The 21,892-nt window shown below is 40.7% G+C and overlaps 1 long non-coding RNA gene across 1 annotated transcript in view; it reads left to right on the top strand.

Annotated features, from left to right (window-relative positions):
- The window catches only part of LOC146309493 (uncharacterized), a 71,363-nt gene extending 61,056 nt beyond the window's left edge, over positions 1-10,307 (top strand). The window contains exons 4-5 of the long non-coding RNA XR_014772499.1: positions 6,941-7,005; positions 9,574-10,307. This is a non-coding gene — a long non-coding RNA (uncharacterized LOC146309493). The remainder of the gene's footprint in view (positions 1-6,940; positions 7,006-9,573) is intronic.
- The last annotated feature ends 11,585 nt before the right edge of the window (positions 10,308-21,892 follow it).

Below are 21,892 nucleotides of genomic sequence, written 5' to 3'. Positions count from 1 at the left end.
AAAGAGCTGCTTGATGTAATTTTATTATCCTCTTAAATTTTCATTCCAGATTGAGTTTTGGGTCAGTGTATGACACTGATGATTGCACCTCTCTGTTTCTTGGTGAGAGAATTAAGCAAAACTGGAAACTGTGCTTGTCAAAGCTATATCCTAAACCAGCATAATCCACCATGTAGGATATTTCCAGATGTGGGGAGTACATCCTGGCGCTTTAGATTTTCAACATGCAGAATAGAAGTCAGGTCATGGTACTTGTCCCTAACGTTCTGTCCCGTGTCCAGTGGTAAGACAATTGTTGATGCTCAGGCAGGGAACAACAACAGAGAGATAAATGGGTGTAAAACAGGAAAAAACGGCCATATGCCAACCCAAAGGACAGGAAATGCACTCCAGATGAAGATACTACATTGTGGTTTCTTTTACCGGTGTGTGTGTGTGTGCTGTCAGGAATGTGTGCTGTAAGACTCACCATATGTCTCTCAAGTTACATCACAACATTACCTACTTGTTTAGCAAGTGTTTTGATTTTTTTTTTTTTTTTGATCAATGAATCAATCGATTCTTTCACTTATATACATGTCAAACACCTCCTTACCAGAGACCACATTGCTCCTCAAGGTCCATAAGGTATTTAGTTTACAATGAGGATATGAGGATGTATAGTTTTCTCAGTTTTAAGAACTACACATCCTCACATTGTAGATGCTGTAGCCAGTCAGTGCTACTGGTTTTCATTAATTGCAGTAACATGCAGGGACCTGAAACCTGCCTCCCTATTGCTGTTGTCACATTGTAGTTGCAGGATTTTAAGTAGCAGTGAAAGTAAAAATGTTGAACTACAGAGAAGTATAATACATATCTGTTCATTTCTTGAATATAAAAGTTGAAAAAGAATTTCAGTCTCAAAACATCAACAATTTGTCTCCTCAGGTCCCAAACGCTTACTGAGTGTTGTTAAAGGAAAAGGTGATGTACCACAGTGGTAAACATGCCCCTGTCCCAACATTTTTGAAATTTATTGCTGGTATCAAATAATAAAGTTTATCAGTTTGAAAACGAAAGATCATGTCTTTGTACTGTATTCAATTGTAAATAGGGTGAAAGGAATAATCAAGCATTGCATTCTGTTTTTATTTCAATTTACAAAACAACATTTTTTTGGACTCTTATGGAATATTTCATATCTAAAAATCAGGTTTGGAAAATGGTTGCCATTAATGTTAAGTGGAAACATATCTGTATTTCTCTGGCTAAAACGTGTAAAACCCTTCACTGGTTTACGTTGAGTCCAGTCTCAGGCTTTGGTGACCAATTCCCAACTCTTGGCTGGTAGCACTGTGTGACTGAGTGAATCCTGGCCTCCACAGGTGTGGCAGGTGATCTGAGGGATGAGTGAGCTCTTCCTGGAGTAACAGTAGCCCCAGCCAGCTTCCCCAGTAGCCCTGCCCCGGTCTGCCCTTTCCTGTCGTCTTATCTGAGCATCCAATGCAATCTAAGCCAGGGCGCGGTCCCTCTGCTCCTCCATTCCCTGCACTGCCGGTCTCCATCGCTGGTCTTCTCAGATGTCACTGTGAAGAGAGAATGACCCGCTTGAGTTGAACTTGACTTGGTCTGACTGACAGAGTCCTGACACCCCATTGTAGGCACAACTATCTCAGCTTCCTGCCACCCACAGCTTCCCACCCCCTGACCTCCATGGCACCAAGGGCAAAAGGACAATAAGCTACACAGCTCATATATTTAGCATTTTTTAAGGATTTAGATGAACACGGAGACAGCTGTGATTGATTTTCCAGGCTTGATAGAAAAGTAATTCAAGTTTCCTTAAAAAGTTGTAAAGACAAATGAGATTTGGTGTTTGGTTGGCCAGAGGGACATGCTGATGTAGTTGAAGGACTTTCTGATTAGCAGAGCGGAGACTTAATGTAGATCCTGTAGGGACAGAGACTTGTACTTCCTCCAACTGCCTGGGTTTAATTAAGCCGACCAGTCCAGCAGCAGCAGCCTGCCAACCTTTTACATTGTGATTTAGATCGAAAGACTGAGAGCAAAAAACTCAGACTGCAGCTAAAGTGTGCAAAACTCAAAATTGTTCAGCACCAAACAGCAAGCAAACAGCTTGATAGTGTTTGCATAATCACCATGTTTTATCACTATTACTGTGCTTATTCAGCCATTCACATTTATCTGTTAACTCAATCACTCAGTGGAATAATTAAATCTAATTAAACTTGAACCAGGCACTGATTTAAGCAGAAGAAACTAGTGTGATTTTCCTGCTTTAACACATCACTGCAGGGTAACCTGAATAGGACTTGAATCATTTGCAAATCATCTGTCATTCGCATTCCTGCCAAACACACTATAAACATGTTTCCACATGTGCTCATTCCATAGCAAAGCTGCCAAACAGCAGTCGGGCATTGCTGAAAGGAGGCTTATCACAGCCCTCTATGATTTTCCTTGCACAAAGAAATTGTTTTGTTTTGTTCTTATTCAAAAGAATATGTGACCTCAGCTACTCTTGTTTTAGTATACAGTATATGATCCATACATGCTGCATATTTCCTGTATCCTTCAAGTTTCTATGCACATTTTGAGCCAGTATTTCCAGGCATCGCGCATACCTGCAGTCTGCGCTCATTTATAAAGACGAGAGGGTTTGTGGGACAAAATCTGATTAAGCTGTGCATGTATTCATGTGTGTGTTGCATGGAGGTGAGCCCCGAGCTTTAAATGTGTGTGTGGACTTGCAGACCTCAGCTCGGAGATGTAATCTGATTTGCAGAAAGCAACGGGTCGTTTCACATGACTGGTTTAAAGGACCACTGGCGCAAGGTTGTGCCAGTGTCCCTGACTGGTTTGTGTGTGTGTGTGTGTGTATGTGTGTGTGGATGCATGCTTGTGCGCCTGCATGCTTGTGTGTGTGCACACCTACAAGTATTTATTTGTTTTCACAAAGTGCACTCCAGAAATATGAGCGTTTGTTAGTGTAGGCTCCTGAACAGTAGAAATAGAAAGGTGTTGAAGTTTGCTGTGTGGTTGAACAAACCAGAATGCTGCTTTTATTCCGTTGTTCTTGGTTTTAAATAAGATTTATTTGGGAAAGGTTACATGAAAGTAAGGCCACTGCTAATTAACAGTCGATTACACATCTGGAAAAAAGTACAGCCCTGCTTCAGACTGATGCGGGTTTTGTTTGCAACTTTCTGTTTACACATCTCTTATAATCAGAGCTTTATTTTGAACTAATGGACCATCAGAAATTATATCAAATAATTGAAATCATCCTATAGCCTCAGCCCCCTTTAGAGGACTGCTGGGATCAAATCCCCTGAAAGCTTTGCCTCTGAATCCTCTCTGTTTTTTTAACTTTGTTTGTTGATGTTTTTTCGGGGTGGAGATTCTCGGCTGTTTTTTCAGAGCTGGATGTGGTCCATCATGTGATTTTCATTGGAGAGTGGCCGGAGGAGACGACCACAGTAAAAGCAAGTGAGCATGCATGAGCGTGTGTTTGTGTGTCATCTGGCCTTGTTAATAAATGCAGGTTATTTTCCATCTGGGGGTCATCAGTTGTGGTCATCACATATACAAGTGGAAGAGTGGGGGCCCTAGGAGGTGACGTTTGCAGCCATGTGTATGCTTACTCGTGTGTCCAGGTACATGTCTTTTATTTATTTTTACCTCTATTTAACTGAAACTGAACAACTGAACCTTGGTCAACTTTCCCCCTTCCTGTTCTTACATATAGTCACATTTTAAGTTAGCTAATGTTAGCAAAGCATAAGGTAATTGGCTACCTAACAGTTGATGTAGATTACATAGCAAGTAAGCTAGTGCTTTTCCAACATTAGCTTTCTTGGGGAAAAATCTGCACCTATCACATATAATATAGCTATGTAGCTATGTAGATTAGAGCTAGTTAGACCACATTCTACTGCCATAAGTAAGAATAGGAGAAAGTTGACCCAGGTTCCAAAAGAGGTAGGACTTAGGAAGGGTCACTTCTTTTTTTACATTGACGACCTGGCCAGGACGCAGTGACAGAAGACAAGTCAATACGAGGCAATAAAAAATAGATACATAAAGAACAAGAAACAAACAAAATGGTATAGACTTGTGGAATTTTAACTTCTTTTGTGTCTCATTCCAGTCAGTAGGAGAAGCAAACTAGAACGATAAATGGTTAAATGGGGTTTCAAACTTTTGGGATCACCATGTTAATGAAATTGCTTGAGTGGTTATTGTTGGAGATGTTGAGTAGTGAGAGGAGATATGGAAGGATTTTACCAATGATTGTTTTATAAATGAACTGATACCAGTGGATCAGTTGCTGGGTATGAATTAATAGTAAGATGACTAGAGAGTACAGTTTATAGTGATGACTGTTCAGAGGGGCACTAAAAGGGACAATAAAGCACATGGGAGGAATTGTCTCTCTAACAAAGGTGTGCTTTGCAGCGTGGGTAAAAGATGCTTTATTATGGTATAGAAAAACAATTCTTGATCTGAATTGGGGGGGCAGTTTGTTGTGTTTGAAAGGAAAGCAAATTATCGAGTCTGATAACCAAGTTGTAGGAGTTCTGGAGTTCTATCCAAGGAGGAGGTTTTGAGGGGGTGAGCAATTTGAGGTAAACTCTGCTTGACGACCATCCATTTTGTTTTGTCTGTATTTAAGAGAAGGCGAAGGCTGCAGAAGGCATATTAGCTATCATGCTGTGTTGCAGGGATGTACTTGTATGATCTCCTAGTGTTCATGTCTGTCTTTTCCGAGAGGTTCAAGTGTGTGCGCTTGGTGTTTGGTTATGTGTTTTCTCTGCTGTGTGAGGAGAGCTCATAAGCAGGACGATGCAGCGGGCAGGAAGCTCTGATCCCATCAGGCGTGTCAGCAGGGGCAGTTTTTCATAAGGTAGTAATCTCTCACCACACAAAGGGGTTTCCAATATTAGAGAGAGCCCCTACCCCTGAGCTAATCAAGACCTGACCAACCCCTCTCCTGGCTCGCTAACCCTCTGAACATTACCTCATCTGAAGGCTTAGCCCAGCCACATGCTGCTCCAGCCGGCCGGTGTACATGATAACTCACTTAGCTCAGTACGATAGCTAGAAAAAAAACGGAAATATAAGAAGGGATATAAAAGAAATGGGACCAGCACACAACTACCTATGGTGCCTAGTGCCAGGGAAAGGTATTTTAAAAGGGAGAGGAAAGAAAGAATCATTTTACCATGTCCTCCAGAAACTCTGGGAAGTAATTTGCCGGTATTCAGTTTCTCTCCCCGCCGTCCTGTTATTGCTGTTTTCCCCTCAACTCTTGGAGCCTTCAACCTGAAAGGAGGTTCTTAGGTTCAGGCTTTGTGTCACTCGGAAACAGTGCATTTGTTGCCAAGGTAACAGGTCTGGGACAGTGAAACTCAGAAGCAGAGAGCACCTTTGTCCGCGAATGGATGAAGAGGGGACCGGAGCTGTCATCGGTCCAGAGAGCACAGCTTCGGTCTTAAACATGTCTGTATCAAGAAACGAAAGTTTCTTGATCCAATATCTACCTGAACCTGTTAACCTTATAAAATAAAACCAGCACACCACGTTATTTTAAATGGTACAATGGAAAAGCCACTTTGACTGCCTCCATTCTCCTGACCTGCCAGCTTCTGCAGAGCTCCACTGAAACCTTAGATTAACATAAAACAGAGTGGAGTGATCTATGTTGCTACTTCAGGTTTGACTTTTTAAATGTTCTGTGAAGATACTGGAGAAGGTCTGAGTCATGTGGTCATTATGAAACCAGCTTTGGTTGACCAAGAGCCTCAAAAATAACAGCAAGGTAGTCAAGTTGAGTGATTACTTAAGCTTGAATTAGACGGCATTTTCCTAAGTACCTTTCACACATGCACTGCGACCCTGAACTAATGTTAACATTATCCTGTATGTGAGAACGCAAATGTCCTTAAACTGACTTTACCTGGTCAGTTCCCCGGTATAAAGCAGTGCCCAATTTTGCTCATGTGTGAATAGAAAAGGTCAGGTTTTTTGAGTATCTTGGTTATGTTTTGCACACATAACCGCTTATCTGAGTTACAGAAACCTGGTTTTAAGAAACCCTGATAGAAACCAGACTATTGTGAAACACCTTTTCCAGGTTTCTGAAACCTGTCATAGTGGCTGACAGCAGGCAGACCATCCGAAACCTGGATGCTGTTGTAATCACAGGGATATGAATTTTTCATGTTCCAAAGTCACAAACAGGATAAGACTCAAAACCAGGATACTAATCCACATGTAAATGCATTCAGTGTCCAGAGTTCAAGAAAACAGCCCTAGCTCTTGATGGTGGAGCAATGACTTTTTTCTGTCACTTATGCATTTACGCAGTCAGTTAAGTAACTTTGATTTTTAAATGCATTTGCGGCTGCTGGCCCTCTATACCAATGGTTCCCAGCCTTCCTGATTTATACCCCATTAAACTGATGCGCTGTGTCAATATGGCCCATTGTCATTGGTTCTGTGTCATTCATTAGGCATCCAGTTTTTTCTCCATGTTTTATTTGATATTTAGAGGCATGAAGAGGTGAAATTATACAGTAATTGACAAGGAAATATAAATTAATAAAGATATGTTGGGGAAAAAAATTAATGCAATTTTAAATGTTAAATAACTGTTAATCATCTCACAATTCTTCAAATTTATTATGAGATCTGACCCCTCACAAAGGTTACACTGCACAGTAACCTCATCATACCTTTGAATACAGAGGAAGGAACTGCTTTGTCTCCCATTGTACTGTGAGAAAATAATTTTTTCTTGGAGTGTTGATGCAAGTTTGGGCAGGGCTGGACTAAATGACATCTGAATCCTCAGGTTTTTGGCCGACTTTTATGTCTACTCTTGAGTGAGCTCCTCTCTGAATCATCTCATTTCCCCATCCTTTATCTTTTTCAGATGATCTCAGGTGAGCACTGAGAAGAGGCTGACTAATGGAAACATGATCCCAAGAGATTCAGCAGGTAGGGATGACTGTTTTCTGTTTGATCTTCATTCAGCGGAATATGTGATCATTCACACTACACTCTTATTATGATCTGACAGTTGCTATAAACAACCGAAGTATACGTCCGCTGATCAAACAGAGGTAGTCGTGGTACTTCACATGTATGCGAGACGTGATCGGGGTGGTGGCACTGGATTCGTGCCCATGTTCTTGCTTTTTTTAATTGTGTAACTCAAGTCATGACAGCACGGTAAAGAATGCAGTGGCACAGAGATATCACTTCAAACACGGCGTCTCTCAGGAGCCTCAGATCCTTTCAGTGGAACAGAATGAAGATATGCTTTGATGACCCACCACAGAGTCGGTGGCCTTCAAAGAAACCTGTTGATGGGCTTGTGCGGGGCAGCCAGCAGGCTGAATGAGTGGCACTGTATACGTGCACCTCCCAGGGTAGCGGTGGGTGTTCTCAATGGAGGTCAAACATGCTTGACCCCAACATGAGTAGTCTTTTTCTACAGATTTTAGGCTTGCATTATCTTCTCTTTTTCCCCAACCAGGTTCTCTGGGTAAATGAAGGGGAACTGTGTGTGTGTAAATGGCAGGGTGCCAGCAGACAGGTACAGTAGATGTGCTGATGAGGGAGAGCGATAGGGGCTGGCCTCAGTCGCAGCCCCAGGCGCAGACAGGCGTACACGGGCAGGCTGAGACTCAGAGGCAGGTTGGGACCTGGTTCTGTATGCTGATGCTGCTCTACGGGCTCTGCTCCAAGGTGAGGCATAGGAGAGAATCATGGGAAGGGAAAAACCAGAACTGAGGGCAAACGGTGAGGTAGACAAAATCAGGTAAAAGGGCGATTGTTGAATTTTGAAGCTGAAAAAGCAGACAAACAAAGAATGATAGTAGATAATAAGAAAAAGCAGTAGAGTGGTTGTATCTTTGCAAGCTGGGAAGATATGATGATTTGTGAGGCCCAGGAGAAGGAGAGTAAGAAAGAGTGGAGCTGCATCCTGTGAGCGGGTGGAACGTGACTCCTCGCAGGTAAACAGGCTCAGAGGTGCAGACAGGCAGAAAGAAGATGAGAAACACTGATGGATGACTACTCACCCTCTGACATGTTCTTCCTTCCCCGGGCGAAGAACAGGCGGGACAGGCCGGTCGCACCACTCTGCTGCCATGACAACCACAGGGCTGAGTGGATGGTGTGTGGGGGCGGCGTAGTGTCATTTTGTACGCACAAGCACAGGTGAAGCAGAGTACAAGCTGTCCGGAGGCCACCTACCTGCATTACCTCACTTTACATGTTTTGACGTTATTGTGAAAGAAGCAGATGTTGTACACTGATCAACAACATAATCATCCAGCTGTTGTTCCGGACATAAAATGATTTTCCCATCATCATCCTTAACTATTTGCACACTTAGATTCAAGATAAAAGCGATATTTAATTTCTTAAATTATTGAAACAAGGCACATCTTTTTAATCAGGACTCATTTGGCCTGAAGTTATACGAGGGTGAAATCTTAATTCTGGTACTGGACTTAAAAATAGCTCATTCCAGCTGCACCGTGAGAAGGCCTGGTGATTTGTATCCACACTGCTGGAAGTAAAACACACATGCTTGATTTTGCCACCACTCATAATGTGATAATTTCAGCTGTGGACGAGGTTCTGGGTGGTTCATCTGGAACTTTCAGTTTGAATCCTTAAGACTTATTTTGTGTGGAAAATTTCTGAAAGCAGCCAAATCTGTCAAAGGAATTAGGCAAGCACGAGTTTGTTAGTTATTTCAGAGGTGGCAAAAGCACATACATTCATTACTCAAGTGGACGTACAAATACACATATGAAAAAGACTCTGGTAAAAGCAGAAGTACTAATTCAACTTCTTTACTCAAGTAAAAGTCAAAAAAGTACAGGTTCTGAAATGTGTTAAAGTAAGAAGTACATTTCTACCGACTGTTTCTGTGCAAAAAGTTAACTGAACCTCACCTATTCTCTGTGGTCAGGCCTCTCCTTCTGTTTCATCTTGTTATGTTTGTTTTATTTCTTTATTTTGTTTATGTCCTTTTCACTTTTACATCTTCTTATATCGTTTTTGTCTTAATACATAATTTTCTTTTGTCTTGTTACATTACGTGATGTTAGGTGATATGTTATCTTATATGCTACGTTATATTGTTTTCTTCGTTGTGTCTTGTTTGTTGTTTTCAACTTGATATGCGAAATCAAAAAATAATCAATAATTCCCCTCAAATGCATTAACACTAAAGTCTGTGTTGAAAATGTAAGAAGTAAATCCAGGTATTTGTTTTAAAATGTAGGGAGTGAAAGTAAGACGTTCTCAGAAAACTAAATACTCAAGTACAGATAATGTAAAAATCTACTCAAGTACATTAACAAAGTATTTGTATTTAGTTACTTCCCATCTCTGGTCATTGTTACTTTTAACATAAAAAAATGCTGCCAGAAAAGATTAAATGCCTCTAATTTTCTTTAGTATGGCTATGAGAAACATGTGTCAGTGTTCAAGCATCAAGTGGTTTTTGGCCTCAGTCAATCATTATTTTCTGTATTATGTTTCTAGGATCACACTAAATCCTGGTTTGGACCGTGGACCAGCATCCCCTGCAGCAGATGTTTGCTCCTGGCATGGCTGCGAACAGCGTGAGCTCCATCACTGACAATCTCACTCTCAGGATCCAGCGCCAGCAGCTTGGAGACTTGGAGAAGCAGTGACACAAACTCAGCGGGACAGTGGAGTGTATTCTGCTGCTCAGACATTATGGAACAGATCAGTCAACCCTGTCTGGAGAGCTGCTCGATAGGAAAGTCAGCTCAATGAACGTACACTTACCGGAGTTACCACAATGGATCTACACATTGTTTGACTTTTTCTAAATTGAACTTGGATTAATATTTTCCCGTAACATACATCTGCTTTTGATATTCAGTGTTTATTCGTGCTGTTGCTCACACACTGCAGTTGTGACATCTACTGTGTTATTCTGGATACAACATCAACAGGCGCTGGAACTGTAAATGGAAAACATGGTGTGTTATTTTCGTTTTTTAGTTCTATTTTTATAGACTGAAGGCAGGGCTTTACACCAGTGCATTCGCATACAAAGTTTATCTGGTGAAGAGAGTGTCGAGTTGCATTAGAAAGATAGCTTGTAAGGTCTCATTCCTAGGTTGTCAGATACAGAGGCTTGATTGATTTGGGCACCTCACACGCTGTATAGAGGGCACCAAAACTGCCTAATCATGGGCACGGGTGTAATACGAACACATGTTCATGAGCAGAAGTGTCAACATGATAAAAAATTTCTTTAATCACGAAGCCTAATGTTTCTTTACAGTTCTGTGGTGTATCAGTGAAGTTTATGAACTACGCTGCAGACTGGAGTCTCTTAACAGTAAGAAACAAACGGCGTTATACACTCGTCTCCTCTCATAGGTAGCCCGTTTCTGCCACATAAACGGTGACGTATATAGGTTTAAATGTATTTCAAGTTCATGAATGTTTTATCTAGATTTGACTTAAAGAAGAGGCGGGGAAACCACGAGGTAATTATGCTTTGGGACCTGCTTGGGATGAGCCACCCAACCTGAACCCGAAGCCTTTGTATTTTACAACCTGGGGATGAAACTCAACAATCAGACTATCTTTCGCCATAATCTTTTATAGCAAATGTAATTAATCATCATGATTAAGATTGCTCAGAAGGTTGAGATTACTCATTCACTGGAAATGTCATGATATCATTTGACATCTTGTAATTGTGATCACAAAGAAGCCATTGTAATCAAGTTGCCCATGATGAATGGTAACTAAAAATTCTGTTATTGACACCGCATTTCATTTTGACATGTTGACAGCTTGTGGTAATTGGTTTAATAATCCTGTCAAGGTGTTGGTTTTCCTGATGATTTATAGGCCCAGAATGTTTGTTGTGTCTGTGAAACCCGATTAGCAGAAATGTTAAAAAAAAAAACTGTATCCAAGCTGCTGCCTGTTTATTTTCTTACCGGAGCTGCAGATACTTTGATGATGTTTGTTATGTGTCTTCATATGTGTGGCTGCTGTTATTGGTTGTCATGCTGGCTTCATTATAGTTGGGCCAGTACGTGCCAATCTGCTACTAGGAGCTGTATCACTCTTTCCCTTTTTACTGCTCAGGCTATGAGAAGTAGAGCAAAAGTTTTAAGTTTAAAGTGAAAATGGAAAATTTTGACATTTAAATGCTGATTAAATGAATCACAGGGTTTTAGTTCACTAATACCAGTCTACATAATTGGTCAATTTTGAAGTGATACGCAAAAAAACAGCATTTACTTTTATCACAACGCCTGAAAAAGATGACATCATGGAAACTGTGTGCTGTGTCTGAGTTAAGTTTCTATAAACCTTTTTTTGTATGATTACTGAGAAGTGCTTAATGTCAAAGTCTAGGTCAGGATTCTCAACTTAAAGCCCTCACTAACTGTTATTAATAGCTAAAAAAGAAAGTTCAAATAAATTCAGGGGACCACCTTCCCAAAGAAAGTGAAAAGAGAAGAGGAAAGAAAAACTGGGTTGTCTCCTACATCACTTTTTTGTTTCAAAATCTAAGGGAATGTACCTAAGAGTGGCAAAACATGTTGGTCTTTACCTGATGATGGGTTGTGATTTTCATGGTGATTTTAAAATGTAGCTGATCATTGAAATTCTACATTTTATTTTTATTATTTATTTATGTGAATTTATGAGCACATCACAACCATCATAAAGTAAATCAATAATAATCTAACCATTTGACAGCACCACTAGATAACAATCTGAGGCCCATCAAATGGGTCCAGCCCACTGGTTGAGAATGTCTGGGCTAGGTCAGTGTGACGATAACCACATTGCCACAAACACTGCGGTCATGTGAAGTCTGCTGCGGACCTATCAATACATCAAGACTCAACCCAACTGACTCAACCCAAGGCATCTTGGATTGCTAGTGGGCAGCTAACAACTGTTTCAAGGCAGAAATATTGAGTAATAACTACAAAGAAACATTCTTTTTTGGACTTAGGATCCACAAAAGACAATGCACTTAAGGCTGGATTACAAGACTTCTGAATTGGATGCAGTTACCCCACAGCAACACTGTAAAGGTACAATGCTAGCATTAGCATCAGCTTAACATTAGTCTTTCTTGCTCAGTTACTTCAGGGCTAACCCAACAGGTGGAACACAACAGACGAGACTTTTCTTGGTGTGGAGAAGCTGCAGCATTTATTAACTGGAACACTGTAATCTGTTCTGTACATTTACTGCCAGATTGACAATTTACTGCCAAGTTTCTGCTCCTCTGCAATCGGTACCGTCATTCGCCTGCTGCTCGTTCTCCCTCAACGCACACACCTATGCGCTGCCCTCTTCCTTAAAGGACCTACACTGTAACAATATGCTTAAAAAAATCTAGTAGAGTGGTCAACTACCCTCCTGCGGGAATATGTTGCTTTCTCATGTGGTAAGAAAAACTCCATGCCATTACAGCCCTACATTAGCCTATTGCTTTGCATAAGAAAGTAACAAGTAACTACAGTAGGGGTTGGCATGACATGAAGGAAGTAATGTTAGAAGAAAGAGTGTGAAACTGTTTTGGTGTATAATGGAGACAAGATTTTTCCAGGAAGAGACATACTTTTCACAGTGAAAGTGATGCAAGAGAAATTTGTTTCCACTTCAAGTGAGTTCAATTCAGCAGTGACTTTGCTGTCAATTTCAGCTGTGATTCAAGCTTAGGATGGGGGGCTGGGGATGGATCATGGGTGCAGGAGTGCGGGGTGGCAGAGTTGCTACGGGGGTAATTATTCCTCAAGGAGTTGCTTATTGTTGTCTTTCTCTCTGCCGTGAAACAAAGCAGACCGGGTTAGGCTCCATTGCAGCGTGCTCAGGCTTTTATTCTGGTGCTTGACGATGTTCTGACAAGTTGTTCAAAGCATCATAGGGATCATATTAAGAATCAAATTTGTGCGGGACAAGGTCATCGCCATCTGGAAAAGAAAAGGGAGTGTGAAGGCCCCGACGCTGATGTTTTGGAAGTTGAGCTTCATGACATCTTTATGGCCCTGCTTATGGTCAACAACATTAGCATGTTCACAATGGACTTCCCTGCTTGCCTGCCCCCCCCCAACCACCTTTTTTTTTCTCCCCCGCTTTTTCTCACACACATACACAGCTCAGGGGAAAAATGACCTCTCTGCAGCTCCCAATTCACTGCACTTCTATAGCCCTGAATGGACCGGCTCAACAAAAGGTGACATAATTTTCTCAGGGTTTGATTGGCCCCCTCCATGCCATAGGATGACATCATGCAACCCCCCTCCCAACACATCACAACCAGCACCAGCACACAACCAACCCTCCCCTCCATGGTCTTGGATGCTGGGTTGCCAGGACAACGGAGCAAGGCCCTGGCTGTGGGGCAGGACTTGGCAGTATATTGCAGCTTGGCTGTCCATAATGAGCTCGGGCAGCGTTGCTCTTGTGTTTGTGGTAAACAGTCTTGGGAAATGATAGAAGGAGACGAGAACAAGGGGAGGGATGAGGAACGCTGTCTTGGGTATAATGGCGGCTTCCCACTTCATTCCTCCTCTCCCCTATAGGGAGTGTTGATGTAACGTTCTGCAATAAAGAAAAGTATTCCAGCAAGTGTCAAGCCACAAACTTTTAATGTCAAGCATGAGCTTTGTGTCGGCCGCTGCGCTCTCACTTGAAGCTCTGCCAAGTTTTGGTGCAAGTTTCATTGTGTCTCACTTTCTCTCTCATGAGGTTCAAGGAGGGAGTGTGTGTGTTTGTGGGGTGGAGGAGGGGGGCATTTGAAGAGGGATGTGAGCTCATGCACAACCCACAAGACATGATTAATTTTCTCTAATTAATGAAGACATTGTTGTAGTGCAGAGGATTCATGCCCGCTCAATCTGCCCTTAATTCCCAGGTAAATTGTACTTTTATCTTAACATACCAATTTTGCAATATTTAGTGCATTATAAATTGTACAGTGGTGCACTTTTAAAAGGTGTACTAAATTGCAAATACTAAATAATAAAAGAATAATTATTTTCAAGTCCTTCGTAATACACTATTAGTATCCTTTATTAAAGTGTACTTTAATTCACTTAATTGGAAGTCTGTTCAAGTCTGTTGCTTAGAAAAAGTGCAACATAAGTTTATTTAAAGTTGTGTCAAGGTAAGGTAAGCTTTAATTTAATTAATGAAGCATGTGTATTAGCACATACTTACTAATAGAACTGAGTTTTATTGTATCTTTATCCATGCCACTTTTATACTAGAATGCCTAATCTCTTGAATTAAAATGTAGTTTTAACTTAGTAAGAGATGCATGGCACGTCTTTGTAGATAAACTCCTTTTTCCCTCTTATGTACCCACAATTTGAAAAAAGCCAGTAATTGGGGTGTTCCTCCATTCATCGGTCTCTGACGTCAAGTAACAAATCCAGGGTTCTCCCACAGTATCAGAGCCAAAAGAGCTGCTATTGGCTGCCTAGTCCAGCTCGGTCCAACCTGTGACCCTGACTAATAAATGCCACTTTTCATGCTGATGTGCATCCAGGACTATTACAGGCCCTGTACACCAGAGTATCACACACATACAAATGGCCGTTTCCCCTTGGAATTGTCGTTAATGAGGATAATTTGAAGTGAGGTTGACATGCAGCCTGGAGCCAAACCTTGTTGGTTCCAAACACTCCTGCAGCATAGACGTCTTTAAGCACACTCCAAACCATTTCCTCAAATTGGAGCTGCATCAGAAGAAAAAAAATGACACAATTACTACTTGGTCTTGGAAAAGATCCACATTTCATGTTGAATGTTACATATTGCTTTAAAGAGTCATGTATGACGCAGGATAGTGCTACATGCTGGTTTTAATGGAAAAAGTAAGATAACTTTCTCTTTCTGTTCTTCCCATGTAGCCTTCTGTCTTTATCTTGTCCATCAGGCCAAGTCTCTAACCCACTTTAAAGTGCACCTCTCTACACTTTTCATGCTCTCCCTTTCTTGCTTGTGGTGTGATGTGATTAACTGTGGTGTGCCGGCTTGGCCCCTCCTTGGACTTCCTTGGAAGAAAGCATAGCTTTAGTGGGTTTTTGAGCTTGGATGAGCACTGACTGGGTATCGGTTACCTCTGGCATGCTGAGGGTGCGTGGGCTCCCAGTGACCATGACGTCGATCCACTCAGCTCTGCTTGCACAGGAGAAACGGTGGGAATCCACTACTTTCCCTTTTCTCTGTATTTTCCACAATTGTTCTTTATAGAGGTAACCTATTTTCCAACAGGTTTTTACTTTCTTATGTGTCATGGGATTTACCTTGAGTTTATTATGGCGACATTTGCCCAAGAAAGAACTTAATCAATACATAAACAGCAGATTGATCATGACATTAGGGTTATGATTTCCCAAAAGTCCACAAGAACAGATACACAAAAGTTCTTTACTCACGGAAACATGAAAAAGTAGCGTCTCTGAAATGTAAAAAGTCTTCCTCCTCTAGAGGTTGTTTCTGTGCAAAGCCAACTGAACCTCACTTTTTCTTTGCAGTCGTGACCTTCCTTTGTTTTGTGCTGTTACGTTTGTTTTGTCTTGTCTTGTCTTCCTCTGTCTTGTTATGTTGTTTTTGGCTTGTTACGCTGTGTTACATTTTTGTCATCTTGTTACGCCATTTTTGTCTTGTTACATGATTTTCATCGTTTCGCTGTTTTCATCTTGCAACATCTTGTTAGATTGTGCTGTGTCATGTTACATCATGTTACGCCGTGTTACATCTCCTTGCGTTGTTTGGTCTTGTTCCATTGTTTTCATCTTGTTACGTCTTGTTACATCCTTTTTGGTCTTGGTACATTGTTTTCATTTTTGTGTCTTTTTCATCGTGTTGTATTGTTTTCATGTCATGTCATTTTCTTCTTGTTACATCTTTTTCGTGGTTTTCATCACCTTGTGTCTGTTGTGCATGATATGCACCAATGGATCCACTAAGGAGTCGTCTTTTCTTTGATATTGTCTCACCCATTTATTGTGAAATTGGTCTAGATGTTTGGAAGGCCGCATGCAATGATGTAATCACAGTAATCAATACTTCCCCTCATATAAATGTATTAACAATGAAGTAACAAGCCTGTTATGAAGTAAGAAGTTGTCAGAAAAATAAATATTCAAGTAAAGTATAGATACTGGAAAAATCTAAAGTTCACAAAGAACACATAAAGTACATAAAGTATTTCTACTTAGTTACGTTGCACCTTTGGGATTTATCTTGAGTTTATTATGACCACATTTGCCCTAGTAAGAACTTCAATACATACAGAGCAAATTCATAGTGACGTTAAGCTCATGTGCTTCCCAAAAATCATAAAACACACAGCAGTGTTTCTGGTTTATTCATGGTGACAGCCTTGATTGGCAAGGTGACACCGATGAGGCAGTTGCATGGGAAACCATCCCTCAGTCTGGCAAAGCACCCTCTCTCACCCTCTCCATCCCTCGCCTCTCTCCCTCTCTCTTAATCCCCATTGAGAAAGGAAGGGGAGACTCGGGAAGCAGGAGAGGATGAGGAGGGAGGAGGAGGAGGGGAGCGACAGAACAGGCCAAAGGCTCCACTGACATCCATGGGAATCTGCAGATCCATTCAGTGGTAATTATTAGCATCAATGCAGAGAGGCAGTGGCAAGGCGAGGGGCGGGGGCAAGGGGGTGTGGGAGAGTTTTGGGGGTGGGGTTGGACGAGATGGTGTGGAGTGAAGGGGTGGGGGGGGTGTAATGAGAGTGAGAGAGGTGATTTGGTTTTACTTTCAACTGTGGCAAAAATGATGTGAGCTTGACCTTATGAGCAAGCACATTTTGATTCAGAACTTGTCTCTTGCGTCTGGTCTCTGGAGAAGTGATCGCAAGAAGAGAAATATTTATAGACAGGAACTACAGCAGTACAATATCAAATGTGAAGCCAGTAATCATCAACATTTTATCTCCGATTAAGTCATATGCCATACGGTTTTTATGTTTTAGGTCAAACGTGACTGGGTGAGTCATGTTTTCAATGAATTACAGTCAGTGTTGATAAAAGGAGTTGTCTGGATAATTTGACGCGGGGTTGTGTGAGGTACTTGTTGATAGTATATGAGCAGTCTGTTTGGAGAGGCAGAGAGGAGCTCTAGCACAGACGATAAGTATTGTCCTGTTGTGGGCAGGGTCAGCAGCAAAATGTTTTTTAGTAAAATTCAGCATCAGTTTAAGTGTAGGCTATATCTAGATGATTTCCACAATTTTACCTTGCCATCAGACAGCCTTTTCCGATGGAAAACTTCCATTACACGTGCCAAATATTGCTCTTTCTTGCTTGGTTGCTCTTGATTGAGCAAGAGAGAGCAATGTTAGGCTTATACAATGACGATTTCTGAAATAGAAATTTCAAAGCACAAAGATATAGATTTCTCCTTTAAGTGGCTGAAATGTGTTTTGCTAATGAATTCATCCACAGCTGTCCTTTTTTTTAGTTTCTGTTAGGTCCTGTTTGCTTCTCTAAACTGAGGGTGTGCAGACGTGCTGCATCGTCTTTAAGTAATAGACTGACAGTGGATAAGTACTTCCAACAACCCCACTTCCAGTAATCTGAGCCATCCTTTTAATTCAGCTTCTTAACTTAATTTATGGCATTATTATTTTCTTTTTTATGACGCATTCTTCAGGCAAATATATCATACAGAAGTGAGACAGTAAGAGAATTCATGTGCGCTTCCTGCCTGTCTGCGTGGACTGAAGGGGCTTGGTAGACATTCTCAAGTTAAGGATGCCAGCCCTCTGTCCCCTCTACATCATACATCACACTGACAGGCCATTTCACTCCTGGATTCAGAATTCCAGCTGAGAGACCACCTCAAACAGTCTGGGTTGTCCCTGCTTGGTGAGAACGTCACTCCCAGCCCGCTGAACACCACGTTTGAACTTTTGCCCACATTGGCCAAAGAGCCAAATCTGTCCGACAGGGAAAATGATGACAAATGATTTTTTATTTTCTCCCTTTTTTCACTCGAAAACCTGAAAAGTTTCCAGCAGGGGGTGATTCAGCAGCTTTACTGGCTTGACCTTTACTGTCTGGCAAAGAGGAAGGATCTGATTTAAATGGAAGGCTAAAATTTTTTTAGAGGTGCGTTTTCCCTAACAGTGGTGTTAATTTCTGTTCTTTCTGAAAGAAAGGTCAAGTCAAAGGTCAGGTCAGTACTTGTCCACTTCGTTAGAAGCTCTGGAGTTTACCTTGGGAAACACAGTCAGATAGAGATGTCTCATTATGCCTCTGGTGAATTTAGACAGAGGGTGTCAACCTGTCAGCTGCAGGGACAAATGATGTCTTCAAGTGAGGCTGTCAGAAAGAAATGTCACAGTGAACTGGCCACATTATTAGTATGCATTCAGCATTATAAACTAAAAATATTTAAATTTTAATAATGTTATATTCAAATGATGTCTTGTATTCTGGTTGTTTGTTTGATTTGATGGAGTTGTGTAGTGAACATTGGGGAGGAAAGCTGGAATATTCATGAGTTTGAAGTTTATTGATGAAATATTTTTTTTAAAAGGGGGGATAGGACTTGACAAGTATTCACTTCCTCTTACTCCATTATTTATATATATTGTTTATGATGAGTTTGTTGTTTTTATTCTTTAAAAATAAGTAAAAGTACAAATAAGTTCTTTATTTCTTTATTTTTTTATATATGTTTAATTATCAAAATAAAATCTAATCTGATCTCATTTTATGTGTTGGGAAAAGCATTAGTTGATCATTAGAACATTTCCCTAAAAGCAGATATGAAAAACATATGCTGATGTGAAATGTCCTGATGCAACATACTGAAATGTAAATGTATGACATCTAAGTGCTGTCTGTTTCACATGTGTTTTCCTGAAAAGTGTTTCACACTTCCTGCACATGCTCAGACATTTTACTTGTGTTTCTGGAAAGTCATGACCGAACACTGCAGAATAATATTAAAAAAAAATCCTTCCCTTTAAAATCACTATTTTCTACTGCCGCTAAAAAAGTAGGCAAAGCTTCCCTTCTGTTGTTAGAAGCTCCCATAGCACAGACACATCATACATGTTCAAAGAAATCTCATATAGAGCACAGGCTAAAAGAAGCTCTACCATGATCATGATTGTTGTGACCTAATGCCTGATTTTATGGCAGCTTTTCTTAAAAAAATGTGATATATGTTGCAATCTTTTTAGCTATTTTTGCAATGAAATGCCAATGAAAGGCCAATCTTAAAATCAAAGGCCAACCTGCACTCTGCACATTACCAAAAAGGCTCAGGATTACAAAAAGTTTATTTGTAAATGAAGTCGTGCACCTTGAGACTACAAAATTCTAAAATATAAAAGTGCACAGAGCACTGATAAATGTCAATAACAATGACAGACTTTGTGTTCTTTTCAGAACCTGCAACCAAAAGCAAAGAAAATAGTAAAACACTGAGTAAGTTCATTGAGAGGTGGATGTATAATGTTTGCACAGGGTGCCGCTATGATTGGTGGAACTCGCTGAGAGCTGTGATGATTGGTCAAATTTGTGGACAAGTTGTAAGCTGCTGGACAAAATTGGAAAGTCATGCATAATTCACAGAAACTGGTTGAATTTGCGTCATTTCTTGTAAAACTGCAGCCTCCTCGAGGGACTGTTTTAAGCATGAATTCCCTAGAAATCAGTGAAAATGGTGATTTTCATTACATGCAGGTTGCTGATGCTGCCTGATGATATTGCACCAAGGGCCCAGTGATTTTTGTTTGCCTTTTGAATGAGGGCCATACAGTGTGATTACACTGTCTACACTGAGGATCTCATTATGTTGTCTTTGGCTGTTTTTTGCCTCCTACACAACAGGAATCCTCTGGTCAGAGAAAGTAGTGACCCCTTAACCCTCACACACAAAGTTCCTTTTTACATGCAGCACATGAATTTCGTTTCCTGATGTGTAGAGTTGGCAGAGGGGTGAGGAACAACAAGAACTCAAACAGCCATCTATCACAATGTTAGCGCAAACAAGATGGCGGTAATCTGTCACTCATGCAGTGGTATTGTGTGCAATGTGGTTTTCCTGCACAAAATCTGAACCTCTCATCAGAGGAGGGCAGTAACCAAGTACAGATACTTTGTACTTTGGACATCTTTTTGCTTTCTACATTTTAATACTTTTGTCTGTACTTTCTACTTCTAACATTTTCAAAACAGACTTGTTACTTCAGTTTTAATGCATTTGAGGGGGAATTATTGCTTATTTTTATTTTGCATCATTGCACTCTGCCTTTCTAACATCAAGATAGATTTCATCCTCAATAGATGGAACAATTACACATGGAAAAGACGATTCCTTAGTGTATCCACCAGTACATATCATGCATGTCAGACACAAGATGGAAATGACAAAAACAAAAGAAAAACAACAATAAGACATGACAAGATAAAAAATTATGTAACAAGATGTAACAAAACAAAAAAGACAAAAAGGAAAAAATTATGTAATAGACAAAAAAGACACAAATTGAGGAAAATGACATAAGATGGAAGATGAAAACAACATAATAAGATGAAAATGATATAAAAAAAAATGACATAACAAGACAAAAACAAAGTAAAACACATAACGAGGTGAAAACCATTTGACAAGATGAAAAAGTTGCAACAAGACGACAACAACCTAACAAGATGAGGACAATGTTAAAGACACAACAAAGCAAAAAAAACATAATAATATGAAAAAATATAACAAGACAAAAACAACGTCAAAGATGTAACGAGGTCAAAAAAACATAAAAAGATGAAAATCACCGGAAAAAAGAAAACATCGTAACCATATAAGAAGACAAAACCAGAGTAAAAGACATAACAAGACAAAACAAACATAAGAACAGAGGGACGTGACAGAAAGGGAAGTCAAATCAGTACTTCTACTTTTCCCAGTCTTACACAGTCTGTACTTTTGCCCACCATAGTTCTGAAACTACCTAAAACACACTGTAGGTGTTGCACGCACACACACACACACACACACACACACACACACACACACACACACACACACACACACACACACACACACATATCTCACATGGCCAATGCCAGTTCCAGATAAGTCCTGTCATTCCTCGTTCTGCAATCGTCGATAGCCATCAACTCTCAGGTAGTCAGGCCCTGTTTACATAGCCAGTGAGGCCCTCAGCACCAACACACACTCCTGATTCTGCCGCTTCACCCCTGTTGCACATGTATTGTACACCATGATAACTGCTGGACACCCATATTTGCTCAAAGCCAAGGACATAACAAAGATACAGAAAAAAAATCTCCACCATCTACTCCTTTCCCACCTTCTGTCAGGGACCATGGCACACTCTGTTTCCCCGTGTTCATACAATACGTTGAAAAGTGAACGAGGCCAAATTAAATATTCTAACAGCCACACAAACTGCTGCTCTGACTGTGGTCGGATTTTATTGAGTTTATATTTAGGCTGTTAATGGTTGATAATGATACCAAAGAGGGTAAAGGTCAACGCCAGCATGCATCCTGCAGGGAGAAATTTGAGGAATCCAAGACAAAATTAGGCTTGCTTTTTTATCCTGAAACAGAGGATGATCAAAATACTGCAGACTCAGGGTTTTTCTTCACTTGTGTTTGTATTTCAAAGGCCGCTTTGTCTTCCTCTTCATCCTGCTTGAAATGTAGCCCGGAGAGTTGACGTTCTGTGATCTTATCAGCAAGCCCCAGAATGTTCTTGTCCTCGCAAAGAAACTCAAAACGCTTCCTACTTCTTCGAAAGCTCTGGGGTCGACACCATTCATGATCATTTTGTA

The sequence above is a fragment of the Lutjanus erythropterus genome, chromosome 19 (genome assembly GCF_056507025.1).
Source record: "Lutjanus erythropterus isolate fLutEry1 chromosome 19, fLutEry1.hap2, whole genome shotgun sequence".
Classification (NCBI taxonomy): Eukaryota; Metazoa; Chordata; class Actinopteri; order Lutjaniformes; family Lutjanidae; genus Lutjanus; species Lutjanus erythropterus.
This window is presented reverse-complemented; position numbering and strand designations above follow the sequence as displayed.